Source organism: Amphiura filiformis, chromosome 14, assembly GCF_039555335.1.
Source record: "Amphiura filiformis chromosome 14, Afil_fr2py, whole genome shotgun sequence".
NCBI lineage: Eukaryota > Metazoa > Echinodermata > Ophiuroidea > Amphilepidida > Amphiuridae > Amphiura > Amphiura filiformis.
In genome coordinates, this window is record NC_092641.1 from 50,974,017 (window position 1) to 50,986,239 (window position 12,223).

The 12,223-nt window shown below is 35.0% G+C and overlaps 1 long non-coding RNA gene across 1 annotated transcript; it reads right to left on the minus strand.

The window, feature by feature from the left end:
- Positions 1 to 5,543: 5,543 nt before the first annotated feature.
- Positions 5,544 to 12,223, minus strand: LOC140170270 (uncharacterized). Its single transcript, XR_011861514.1, has 2 exons — positions 12,068 to 12,223; positions 5,544 to 7,360 (listed from the first exon to the last, which is right to left on the minus strand). It is a non-coding gene; the product is annotated as an uncharacterized lncRNA (long non-coding RNA).

Below are 12,223 nucleotides of genomic sequence, written 5' to 3' on the forward strand. Positions count from 1 at the left end.
CATCGAATCTTCTTAGACTCTGGATTACTTTCAACGCACCTTTACTCCAAACCCATCGACTCTCATAATGTATTTGTTTCCCAGGTCACGTCACCCACCACATACTTTTTAAGGTGTGGCTTATAGCAAGGCCCTTCGTGTCAAGATATGCTCTGAGGAAGCACAGAAGGAGGAACACATGGAGTTCCTAAAGAACAATCTCATTGCCCGGGGCTACGAGCGTGATCTTGTTGAGAAGCAGATCAAGCTTGCCGACGACCGCCAGAGGGATGAGCTTCTTCAATACAGGAGAAAATCACCCACCAAAAGGGTCCCCCTCGTCGTTACCTATAACCCCAGGTTCTCCCACCTTCACTGCATCATTCGCTCTCATCTTCAGATCCTTCATAAATCACCCATTATGAAAGAGATCTTTTCTGAACCTCCTTTAACTGGATTCAAACGCCCTCGCAACATTCGTGACCTCCTGGTTTCTGCTTAATTGAAAGACCCCAACACCTCTGATGAACTACACCAGACGGGTTTTTTACAAATGTACTGCCAAGAAATGTCGTCGGCAGAGTGCTACACTATCGTAAGTGCAGTTTGGACAGTTTTACAGGAGTGGCATTTTTGTGTTTAGCGTAGCTGTTTGTTTCAAGTAGCCATAAAATAACATTGGAATGTAAAGCAATTTGATTTTAATAATATAAACTATATAAATGGTGTTAAAGTTAATAAATCGATGAATTATTTACTGATTTAGATGTCGTAAGTGCCACATATGATAGTGTTACACTCAAATTGAAATTAGTGTAGAGTGCAACACTATCGTATGTGCCACATACGATAGTGTAGCATTCATTGCTAAATTAGGATATGCGTAATATCGGCTCAAATATCCAATATTTTGTCATTTTATGTTTCTTAACCGGTGTTAATTTATTTTGGCACATAATATTAACTAGACTTAGCTGTGGTCTAAGACCACGAACACAGCCGTGTTGTTACCCCTTAATGACATTTGACCACAAAATATATGAAAACCCCATAGACATTGGCTAATGTCAATGTATGTGTGTACGTGGCATCACTTTGCCATGTTATTTGTGGCAGAAGGGCATTTTGAAAGTTTTTGTCTCAAACCGGAAATGACCCCTTAATGACCTATGACCCCAAATAAAAAAAAACCATATATACATTGGGAAAACACAATTCATGTGTGAACATACCATCACTCTCCTATGTTTTTCTTAGCTAATAAAATTTTTTGAAAATATTTCAATTTATACCGGAAGTGACCCCTTAATGACCTTTGACCCCAAATCTGTGTACACCTTATAGACACTTGGTAATTACAATGCATGTGTGCAAGTGGCGTCACTGTTCTACGTAATTTGTAGGAGAAGATGCATTTTGAGTCGAAATCACGTTTTTGACCCCTATGACCCCTGTGTGACCTTTGACCCCACAAGTTTCATGTGACATGTAGGGGCACGGTCAATGATCATTGTGACCAAGTTAGGTCAAAATCTATGTAAGCATGTGAGTGCTAGAGCAAATGTAATGGTTGACAGAAAGAAGAAAGAAGAAAGAAGAAAGACTAGACTTAGCTGTGGTCTAAGACCACGAACACAGCCGTGTTGTGACCTTTTAATGACCTTTGACCCCAAAATCTACGAAAACCCCACATGCATTGCCTTATGTCAATGCATGTGTGCACATAGTATCACTCTGCCATGTTATTTGTGACAGAAGGGACATTTTGAATGTTTTTGTCTTGGACCAGAAGTGATCCCTTAATGACCTTTGACCCCAAATAAAAATATATCACATATACATTAGGTAAATATAATTCATGTGTGCACATACCGTCACTCTCCTTTGTTTTTTTAGCTAATAATTTTTTTTTGAAGGAATTTGGTTTTATACCGGAAGTGACCCCTTAATGACCTTTGACCTCAAATTTGTGTATGATTCATAGGCACTGGGTAATAGCAATGCATATGGTCATTTTCACGGTAAAGGGTGTAACTTTGGATTTTTAACATTTTAATCCGTAGTGTTCTAATAAAGCCACAGAATTCCATAATTTTTGGCCACATAAGTCATCTAGTTAGCAGCTACCTTGGGTAGCATAATCAGCTTTGGGAGTTACTGTGTTCAGTTTTAGCAGGCTTAAATGTACTTAAAGGCCCTTTCAGTGATTTCACAGGAAAATAAAAAAAAATGGAAATTTGTCAGAGTTGCTTAGAAATAAAGAATAAGTCTACAGAATTTCATTAAACCACTTTTCCCCTGAATACATTGACAAAAAAAAAAAAAAACAGAAGTTTTAGAAAGGTTTTCTACTTCAACTCAGATCGACTCGAGAAAATCGAGATTTTCGTACAGTGCGCCACCAATCGACTGGAAAAACTTCCTAGTCCAGTGTTTCTAACACGGGGAAGTAGAGTCTAAATTGATTTAAAACAGACGCTTAATTTTTGTAGTAGAAAACAAAATAAGCAATTAAAGGTCACCGAGGCAAACTAACGGTCAATTCAAATATGAAAAACAGTTAAAATTGTGTATTTTGTTTAAAATAGTAGCTACTGATGTAATAAGTAGTAGAAACAATACGCAACGCGTGTTGGTACGTGGAGAGTGAGCTTCTTTCGATCTCGAGTCGGACTTTTTGTACTGTCAGTATCAAAAGTCCAGAATCATGCAAATGCTTTATTTTGTCTAAAATACACGGCTTTCGACCGAACCACTAGCAGGCTATGTTAGCACATCTATGCCAATTACAAAGGTACCAAAATCTGAATTTTGATGATTTTTACGATCGTCCGGATGAGCAAATCACTGAATGGGCCTTTAATATTGCCATTTTGAAAAACTATAAAAAACAGTAACATTTTTGTAAAACCCTGTGTTTTCTTCAGTTAGTTCATGGATAATTGTTCTTATCCTGAAAGTACAGTCATATGTTCAGTAAACACTGCCACATTAGATTTAATTGTGAACGGCCCTGTATTTTTTAGAACCGGACTTCGATATTTGTCGTTTCGGAGGCTTCATTTTCCGTTAACAATTGTTAACAAACTTTGTGGGTGTAGCTTTGGTTCATAATTCTTGGTTATTTCTTCACTTTTTCTTGATTTATAACAGTTGTTATCTTAACTTGAAATGGGTAACAAAAATTAGCCGATTTGCAAGCTTTTAAAATTTTTATAAAATCTTGACTTCAAATAGCCGTTTTTCCGTTAACTTTTTTGAAGCCTCCGAAACAAACTGTTCAGCAAGCTTGTGCAAATATAAATAAAAGAGCTCATCCAATCTATTTATCAAAATGTAGCAAAGTAGATCCTCAAGTCACATGTTTTTAAATCGTGGAGATATATATCACCGTTTGAAAATGGGACCCAATACAAACTTTCCGTTAACAATTGAAGCCTCCGAAACAAATGAAGCCTCCGAAACAACAGTAAACTTAATTATCATCTATGCATATCTAAATTGGTGTGTTTCATACTGATATCTGCATTGTAATTATTACTTGATATGTGCAGAATGTCATAAAAAAAAAAAAAAATTGACATTATGGTTAATGTTTGAAAAATATACTGATACCTTAAAAAGCCTGTTTCGGAGGCTTCACATGCAAAAAACACCATACTTAACAAATGGGTGAAAAAATTAATGTGTGATAAATCTACAATATCTGCTGCATAGAATCATTGATTCAATACACACAAGAAAATAACAGCTTAGATGATCCCAACACTGTTGTTTTCAAAAAAACTACTTCTGCAATGTTTAACAATTGTTAACATGAAGCCTCCGAAACAAAAAAATGACTTGCTGTCATAATTTAATTTTTGTCACAACTGAAATTCAATACTTAGAAGCAAAGCATGAAAATTGGTAATTGTGATATTTTTTACCTATTTTTTATGTCAACTTGTAGTACTTAGCTAAATATTTTACTTTTATGATCACCTGTGTTGTTAACTGAAGCCTCCGAAACACAAATCGCTTGAATTGCCAATTCTAAAAAATAACTCCAATTTCTGTGAAACTTGGATGGGAGGTTCCTTTCATCAAGTAGTATTTGTACATGAAGTTAGACATTCAAATTATTTTAGGAACCCAATTAAAACTTAAAAAATATGTTTAAGGTTTGGAAATTTCCATTGTAAATGACACTTCATGTTGAAAATTTTCAAAACTGCAATTACGAACATAGCAAAACATGGTATAAAATTTAACTTATATCTGTTGACTTACTTTGGAATGGAATTTCACATGTATTCCAGCTTTCATGTCAAAATTTTCTGAGGTTATGTAAAATACATTTTTTCTTAGATTTTAACCAAAATGTTATGCAAATGTCAAATTTTTTATTAGAAATCAAAAGGTTTAAGCCTTGAAACATTATTTTACTTGAATTTAAGTTGCTTCTATGCATGATTTCAGTAAACAGAAACATATTTAAGTGGTTTGAAATTTTGACCCTAAAAATCAAAAGATACACCCTTTACCGTGAAAATGACCATGTGCAAGTTGCGTCACCGTCCTATGTAATTTGTGGGAGAAGTAGCATTTTGAAGGTATTTTGTTTTATACCGGAAGTGACCCCTTAATGACCTTTGGACCCCAAATAAAAATACCACATATAAACTGGGTACTTAGTAATCTCAATTCATGTGTGAACATACCGTTACTTTCCTTTTTTCTTAGCTAATAACAAAATTTTATTTCGATTTATACCAGCAGTGTGGGGGCAGGGATTGCAATTGACAGCCTGGGTGAAGTATGGGGGGCAGGGATTGCAGTTGACAGCCGCATTTTAATATCAGTTACTGGGCTAATAAAATAATTATTTGTAAGGGTGGGAAGGATAATTTTCAAAAAGTGAATCCAGACCCCTCTATAAATATTTCATGAGCGGTGCATGCATATTTACCCTCCAATCTGTTTAATTATTCACCCGCGAGGTCATATATAATTATTGCACCAGCCCTTAAGGGGGTACTACAGCCCTGCCCAATTTTGTGCCTATTTTTGCATTTTTCTTAAAAATTATAGCACATTGATGACAAGTGAGCTATGTATATTATAGGGGCAAGGACTACACCTACTGCACTGGAAATAATTTTATTTCAACACAGACAACAGTTGTGGAGTTACAGTAAAACATGAGGGAAAACCAGTATTTGATCAATAAATCAATAACTACTTGCCTTGAGTTGCTGAATTTTCAGTGCAGTAGTTGTAATCCTTATAATATACATATCTCACTTGTCACCAATGTGCTATAATTTTTGAGAAAAATGCAAAAATAGGCACAAAATTGGTCAGGGGTGTAATACCCCTAACCTTGTTGGACAACAAATATTAGTTACTCAATACTACAACACACCAGTTGCATAGCCAGGGTGCAAGGGGGAAAGCTGCCCACTAATTTTAGGCTCTTTCTGTTTCTGATTTCTGATCATTACCTCCCCACTCTTTGAAAAAGTTCAGGCTACACTACTAACTGCAACACACTGAAAGACACATTGATTCCACACTTAATATTTAATTGCAGTTATATTATTTTTTAATGTTCAATGTACATGAGTGTATTTTTATGCAACACATATTTAATACTGGGGGGCCCAAATGTTTTGGCCTGAGGCAGAACGTGAAATGCTGAAGGGGTGGGTGCATCCCTCAAGATTTTGAAATGCATACATTTTTACATGAATTCTACCTTACATTTTCACTTATACCTAAAATTATGAATATTATCTTAAAATTATGAATTTTATCCTAAATTTTTGAATTTTACCCTAAAATTATTAATGTTACCTTAGATTATTGGGAAGGGGGCCTAGGGTACTTGAGCGCGCCCTCACCAAAATGAGCAAATCGGTACCATATTTACAAGATAACAGTTTCATCCTGAAAAAAAAAATTGCAAAATATAGGCTCAATATTGTAGGGATGCACTTTTTGACTATTTTTTTAAACCTTCCCCCACTACACAAGCACAAAATTTAAACTTTCCGCACTATCACTATAAATCCTGGCCAATACCTAGTGCAAAAAAAAAAAAAATCTAACTGACCCGAACTTAAGTTCCAGCCCCCCATGGAAGTCAAATGGTACATCCCTATTCAGTATTCTTTTGCACTGGAATGTTTAAAAAATTTGGGTCTGTACCGGTCGTGGCGGGCAACAAAATAATATTTTTAGACCACAATGTTCCACCTTTTTCACAGAATTCATAGAAAATTACACGTACATGTAGGGGGACCTACCACAACTACTGCATCTATTTGTCCATTGCACGGTTCCACAATATGCAATATGCAAGGGGAGCCATGGCAATTAGACATGAAAGGAGAATTACTGGTATGTAATTTTACACAATGATATACGATTGGTTCATTTCCCATTCATGTATGCAGACCTGATTGATTTGTGTGAAATTAAAAGTTCATGCTGTAGCTTTTTGCGTAGGTGGTGGAAGCAACTCCAAAATGTTTTCATGAGGGGGTATGGTGCACTCTTGGAAATCAACTTCTAATCGACGTAAAAATTGTGCAGAAAATGATACAGTAAGGCGTAAGCTATGTTAAAAAATTCAAAAAAATGTCCCTAGGGATCAAATTTCATACAACAGGGTCAAATGTCCAACTTCCTCAGATTTCAAAAAACACGCCACATCATTCCTCTGGTCATAACGATTTAGAAAAAGTTTGACCTACCTGTGACATACCGTTCCTGAGTTCAAAAAGGTCAGAATTGGGACCAGACTCACCAGCGAAATAATATTTGCAGTTTTTGACAAAATCCGAGTAATTTTGAAATTTGGACCCTGTTGTTGGAAATTGACCCCTGTTCACCCATAAGGACATTTTTTAATATTTTAACATAGAATCATGTATGGTAGCTATGTTTTCTGATCTGCAGACATCGATTAAAGGGTGATTTTCGAAAGTGCACGATACCCTTTTTTTCCAATTTAACTACATCTGGAACATCACCCTGTGGTTGCTGAAGTCAGAGAAGAGCCCAATCTACTTTGCTACATTTGTATTGTGATGATATGCAGCTCAAGAGTCTTCCATGGAGGGAGTTCCAGTTGTTGCGTGTAGTCTTTGGGAAGAACTTTTGCTGGAAGCAATCCATTATAATATGATAGTACAAAAATAATGTACCGTTTTTTGATAGTACTTTTGAGAGAGAGTGGATTGGGATTTCTGGTATTATCATTGGTGCTACGTTGATGAAGTCGAGGTATTTCGCAAGCTGAAGGCATAAAACTGGATATACATTCTCCGGTCACCATTTACCATGAGACGACGGTCTGAAGCCTCCCTAGGCCGTTTCATGGTTGGTTAATCATCTGTGTATACAGTAAAAAGGAAACAAAGAACAATTTAGTATTAAATCATTAAATTTTTTAAATAGAATTAGAAAGTAATTTTAACCGTTTCCTTGCAGATGCTAGTGAATTACAATGATATTGTGTACACTGCAAGTCAGAATGAGTGGCCTCGCATCATAAGGGCACTGGGGCATGTGCCCCCCCACTACCACCAATCGATTGCAAAAATTAGGAAATCCCATAGGAAAATTGCTGAAAATCTGTGAATCTACAATAGCTTTGTGGGGAAGGAAAATTGCAGCACATATTGTCTGATCACCAGTGGCATGGCAGCTCCATTATTTTTTTCCAGGGGGGAACTTACTCGAGAACTCTAGCTAGAATATGAATTCAGTGATAGGTATGTTCATAAAATTTTGAAGTTCAATATTTTGAGCTGAAAGTTCTTTCATTTGAAAGAGAATCAAATTACCTAAACAATAAGGGGTCAATCATGTTTCTAGTGCATATACTTTTGAACTTGGTTACAGACAAAAATAGTGTCACCAAATTGTCCAAAATTTTGTGTGTGAAATTGTGACAGCAGGCACATGTACAATGTACACTACTGTATGTGACCCCAGATGACCTCCTATTCTTTACTGTAAGAAAGCTGTTTTGGATGGTCTTGATTTGCACACAAATTGCTCTTGAGCTTTAACGAGTGTCCACTTGGTGGAACATAGATTGCACTATGTGATAGCTTATCAATCCATTATTATGCCAGTACCAACATAAGTCAACATCACTTAGGTTTTGGTTGTCAAAATTTATTTTTAGTAATTTTTTCCATTGAGCCCCACAGTAAAGCCATTTTTGGACCGTACAGGCACATTCCACTTCCCTATGGACGAATAGCGCCACCTATAGTGTGTGATGTGAGCCTGACTATCAGTGAGCAAATTCTTGGCTAAACTTCTCGGGCAAGGGGACACTGAGGGTAAAAATGAATTTCGGGTGGTAAACGATCATGAAATTTACACAAAATTGCCATGGGGGGGGGGGCAACTTGAGGGGGGTAATCTGACTCGGAGAATCCCCCGGCATCACACTGCAATGCTGCTGACCACACAAGTTTACCCCTTCCTACATGTACATCATGCAGTACATTAAACCAAAGATCGCAAACAAATTTTAGGATTTTACATGATATGTGCATATACAGCTGATTTATCATGACATTTAGTAGCTATGAAAGGCAAACCTCAGTTAACACATTTGCTAGTCAGCCAAATTGGCTCAAACTGGGTCCCACACAATTTTACATAATTTACATAAAATTAAAAGAACAGATTTTTCAAAGAAACCTACATAAACATGTTGTCTATACTTACTTGACCCAAATATATCAATTTCTTTTTGTGATGAGATAATTCCACATGGAATTTTAGAGGGATTTTGATAGCAGTTCTACATAAAAGCTGCGCTATTATTATTATTATTTATTATTTATTCTTTCTTTATTGAGGGTAATACTGCTTCAGTGACAAGCACTGCTTTTCAAGCAGGCCCTCATTGTATACATGTTATAGCAACAAAATATATTACGATACACAATATTTACAAAAATAGCATACATAATATACTAGTATTACAAAAAAAGTATAATGGTATCATCAAATACAAGAAAATTATAAATACCATGATTCAAAATACAGAAATACAATAATTATATTTATACACAAAATAAGCAAGCAAATGAACAAAATGTAGATAAAGACAGGCCTAAATTTCTTTAATTTTTGACTGAAATTGGCCTAAAGTCATATTTTCCATCTGCGCTCTTACTGTCGGTGGCAAAGAATTCCATGCATAGGCTGCCCTGACGTGAAAAGTACGTTGACCTGAATTTGATTTAAATTTTGGAACAATCAATGTATTAGAAGTATGATTTCTAGTTATATGATTATGGTTATCATGAACAAAATCAAATTGAGAAGATAAGTATGATGGATATTCGTTCTTTAAACATTTGAAAACAGTCATTAATAGAGTATTATGCCATCTTTGATCAAGTTTAACCCACTGCAATGTATTCATTAAATCATTAGTTGGTGTCCTTATATCTGCTGAGAGAATTATTCTAGCTAAATTATTATGAAGTACCTGAAGCCTATTATGGTACTCTACACTAAAATTTGACCAGACCATGCTGCCATAATCAAAGTGGGGAATAACAAGAGCATTTGATAACATTACAGTGGTTTTATATGGAAGGAAATATTTTATACGTTTTATTATACCAGTTCTTTTGGAAATAGTTTTACTAACATTATCAACGTGAGCTGACCAAGACATCTTGCTATCAAATTTTACACCTAGATATTTAAACTCATCTACTCTTTCAATATCATTGTTGTTATATAATAAATGTACATTGTTGAACTTTTCAAGCATTTTGTTTGTACCAAAGATCATAAACTTAGTCTTTTCAACATTTAAAGTGAGTTTGTTTACTTTGAACCATTCAGCTACCCTACTTAGACATGACTCCATTTGAATTTTAAGATCAGATTCATTTTTAGCTTTACACATTAAAGAGGTATCATCAGCATACATTACAGTTTTACATTCAGACACAGCATTAGGTAAACAGTTAACAAAAATGATAAACAGTAAAGGACCTAAAATTGAGCCCTGAGGAATACCAATATCAATTGGCCTAAAGTCAGAAAGAGTTGAGTTAACATTAACAGTTTGTTCTCTGTTGTTTAAGTATGATTTAAACCATAATAATTCATCCCCATATACCCCATATTGTTTAAGTTTCCTAATCAGAATATCATGATTTACAGTATCAAATGCTTTCTTTAAGTCTATAAATAAAACGCCTGTAGCATAACCTGTATCCATATTCTTTAAAATGTAATCTTGCACATCTAGAAGGGTTGTTGTTGTGGAATGATTCGGACGAAATCCTGATTGAGCATTTGATAACAGTCCTACATTACTCATATATTCATATAATTGATCATGGACAGCTCTTTCAATGATCTTTGATACAATTGGTAATACAGAGATAGGTCTATAGTTACTAACATTAGTTTTATCACCCGATTTAAATATTGGAGTTACTTTAGCCTTCTTCCATGCATCAGGAAAAGTAGACCCATTCAAAGACAGGTTGCAAATATGAACAAGGCATTTTGAGATGAAAGGCGCAGCCAACTTTAATAACCTTACATTGAATGGATCTAATCCTGACGATTTACAATTTTGCATTTTACTTATTTGTTTGAGAACAAATTCATTAGATATTGCTCTAAAACTAAATTTGTTTACACTATGATTTTGATGAGAACATATAGTATTACAAGTGCATACATAATTATCATTGTTGTTATTAAATTTACTCCCAAGTTCATTACCTATTGAAGTGAAAAACTCATTGAACTCATTTGCCATATCCTTTTTGTTACCTGAGTAATTACCATTCTTTTTAACAACTGCTGTAGGTATACTTGATGTTTTGTTTGGTATAATTTTCTTAATTGTTTTCCAAAGATTTTTACTATTATTTATGTTGTTACTTATAGCCTCGTTACAATAACTCTTTTTCAGTGAATATTTCATATTGTTTACTTTATTTCTAAGAGACTTTGCTTTACTCCAATCTTCAGCATTATTTGTCTTATGTGCTTTTGAAAAATAGTAGTCCCTATCTTTACTTAGTCTCAAAATTCACTATTCACCCATTCAGGTAAACAACCTTTAACTTTCTTTTCCTTAAATGGTGCATGCTTGTCACAGGCAGCATTGAATGAAGACTGCCATTCATTAAGTGCTTCATTGACATCATTTATATTACGAATTCTACCCCAATCAATATTTTTGATTGTATCAATATAATCTGCTTCATTAAAGTTTTTGAAACATCTGGATCTTACAATTTTTGGTGGAAGTTTCAACTTATTACATTTTCTTACAGCATATATTAATGAATGATCACTAAGACCTAAACTATGAACACCAGATGAGATAATAAGTTCTGGTTTTGATACAAATATTAAATCAATTTTTGTTTTACTAGTTTCAGTTATTCTTGTATAATCTGTTATAATTTGTTTCATATTAGAATTGTTTGCCAACCTTGTCACTTTTCTTAAATTCTTTGTGTACATAAATATTCGATTCTTTCTTGGTCTGAGCCCGGGTCGTGAAGATAAATATCATGAGATGCATTTTAAAAAGTTGGCTGAATATTTTTGATGAAAGTCAACCTTTGACAAGATGTAACTTTGCTGCGGAATGTGCTATGACAAAACGGTTTTCAGTTTTGGCTTTCTTTATTCAAGGGCTTTAACTTGATAAAATGATGTGGTTTTGGCAAATCTGAATTCACCTTTTATACCTACATTCAGCATGTTCAGTGAATATATGATCAGTCGACATGACATTTTTAATTCATGATTATCATTTTTGTAGGGATCCGGGAAGTCATCTCATCTCATATCATAATGTACAAGATCATGTCAGAAATTAATATTTTGTTCTGGGTCTGATTATTCGGACTAATCATAATGGTACATGATATTGCGATCGACACGGCTGGCATGACAGCTACATGTACTGACGACATGGCATGCATCATGCATGCATGTGAAATAATAATTATCCACATCTTCACGACCCGGGCTCAGACCAAGAAAGAATCGAATATTTATGTACACAAAGAATCATTCTTACCAATATAGCCCAAAACATGCAATCAAACTTGATTCTGACCATTCTGACGAGGGGAAATGGGTCTGGTTTACACACGCTGTGTGCAATTCCCACTCGCGATGACTTGCCGGCATATTTACTGTACAGAAAGAGGACGTGTATGACGAACATGACGTG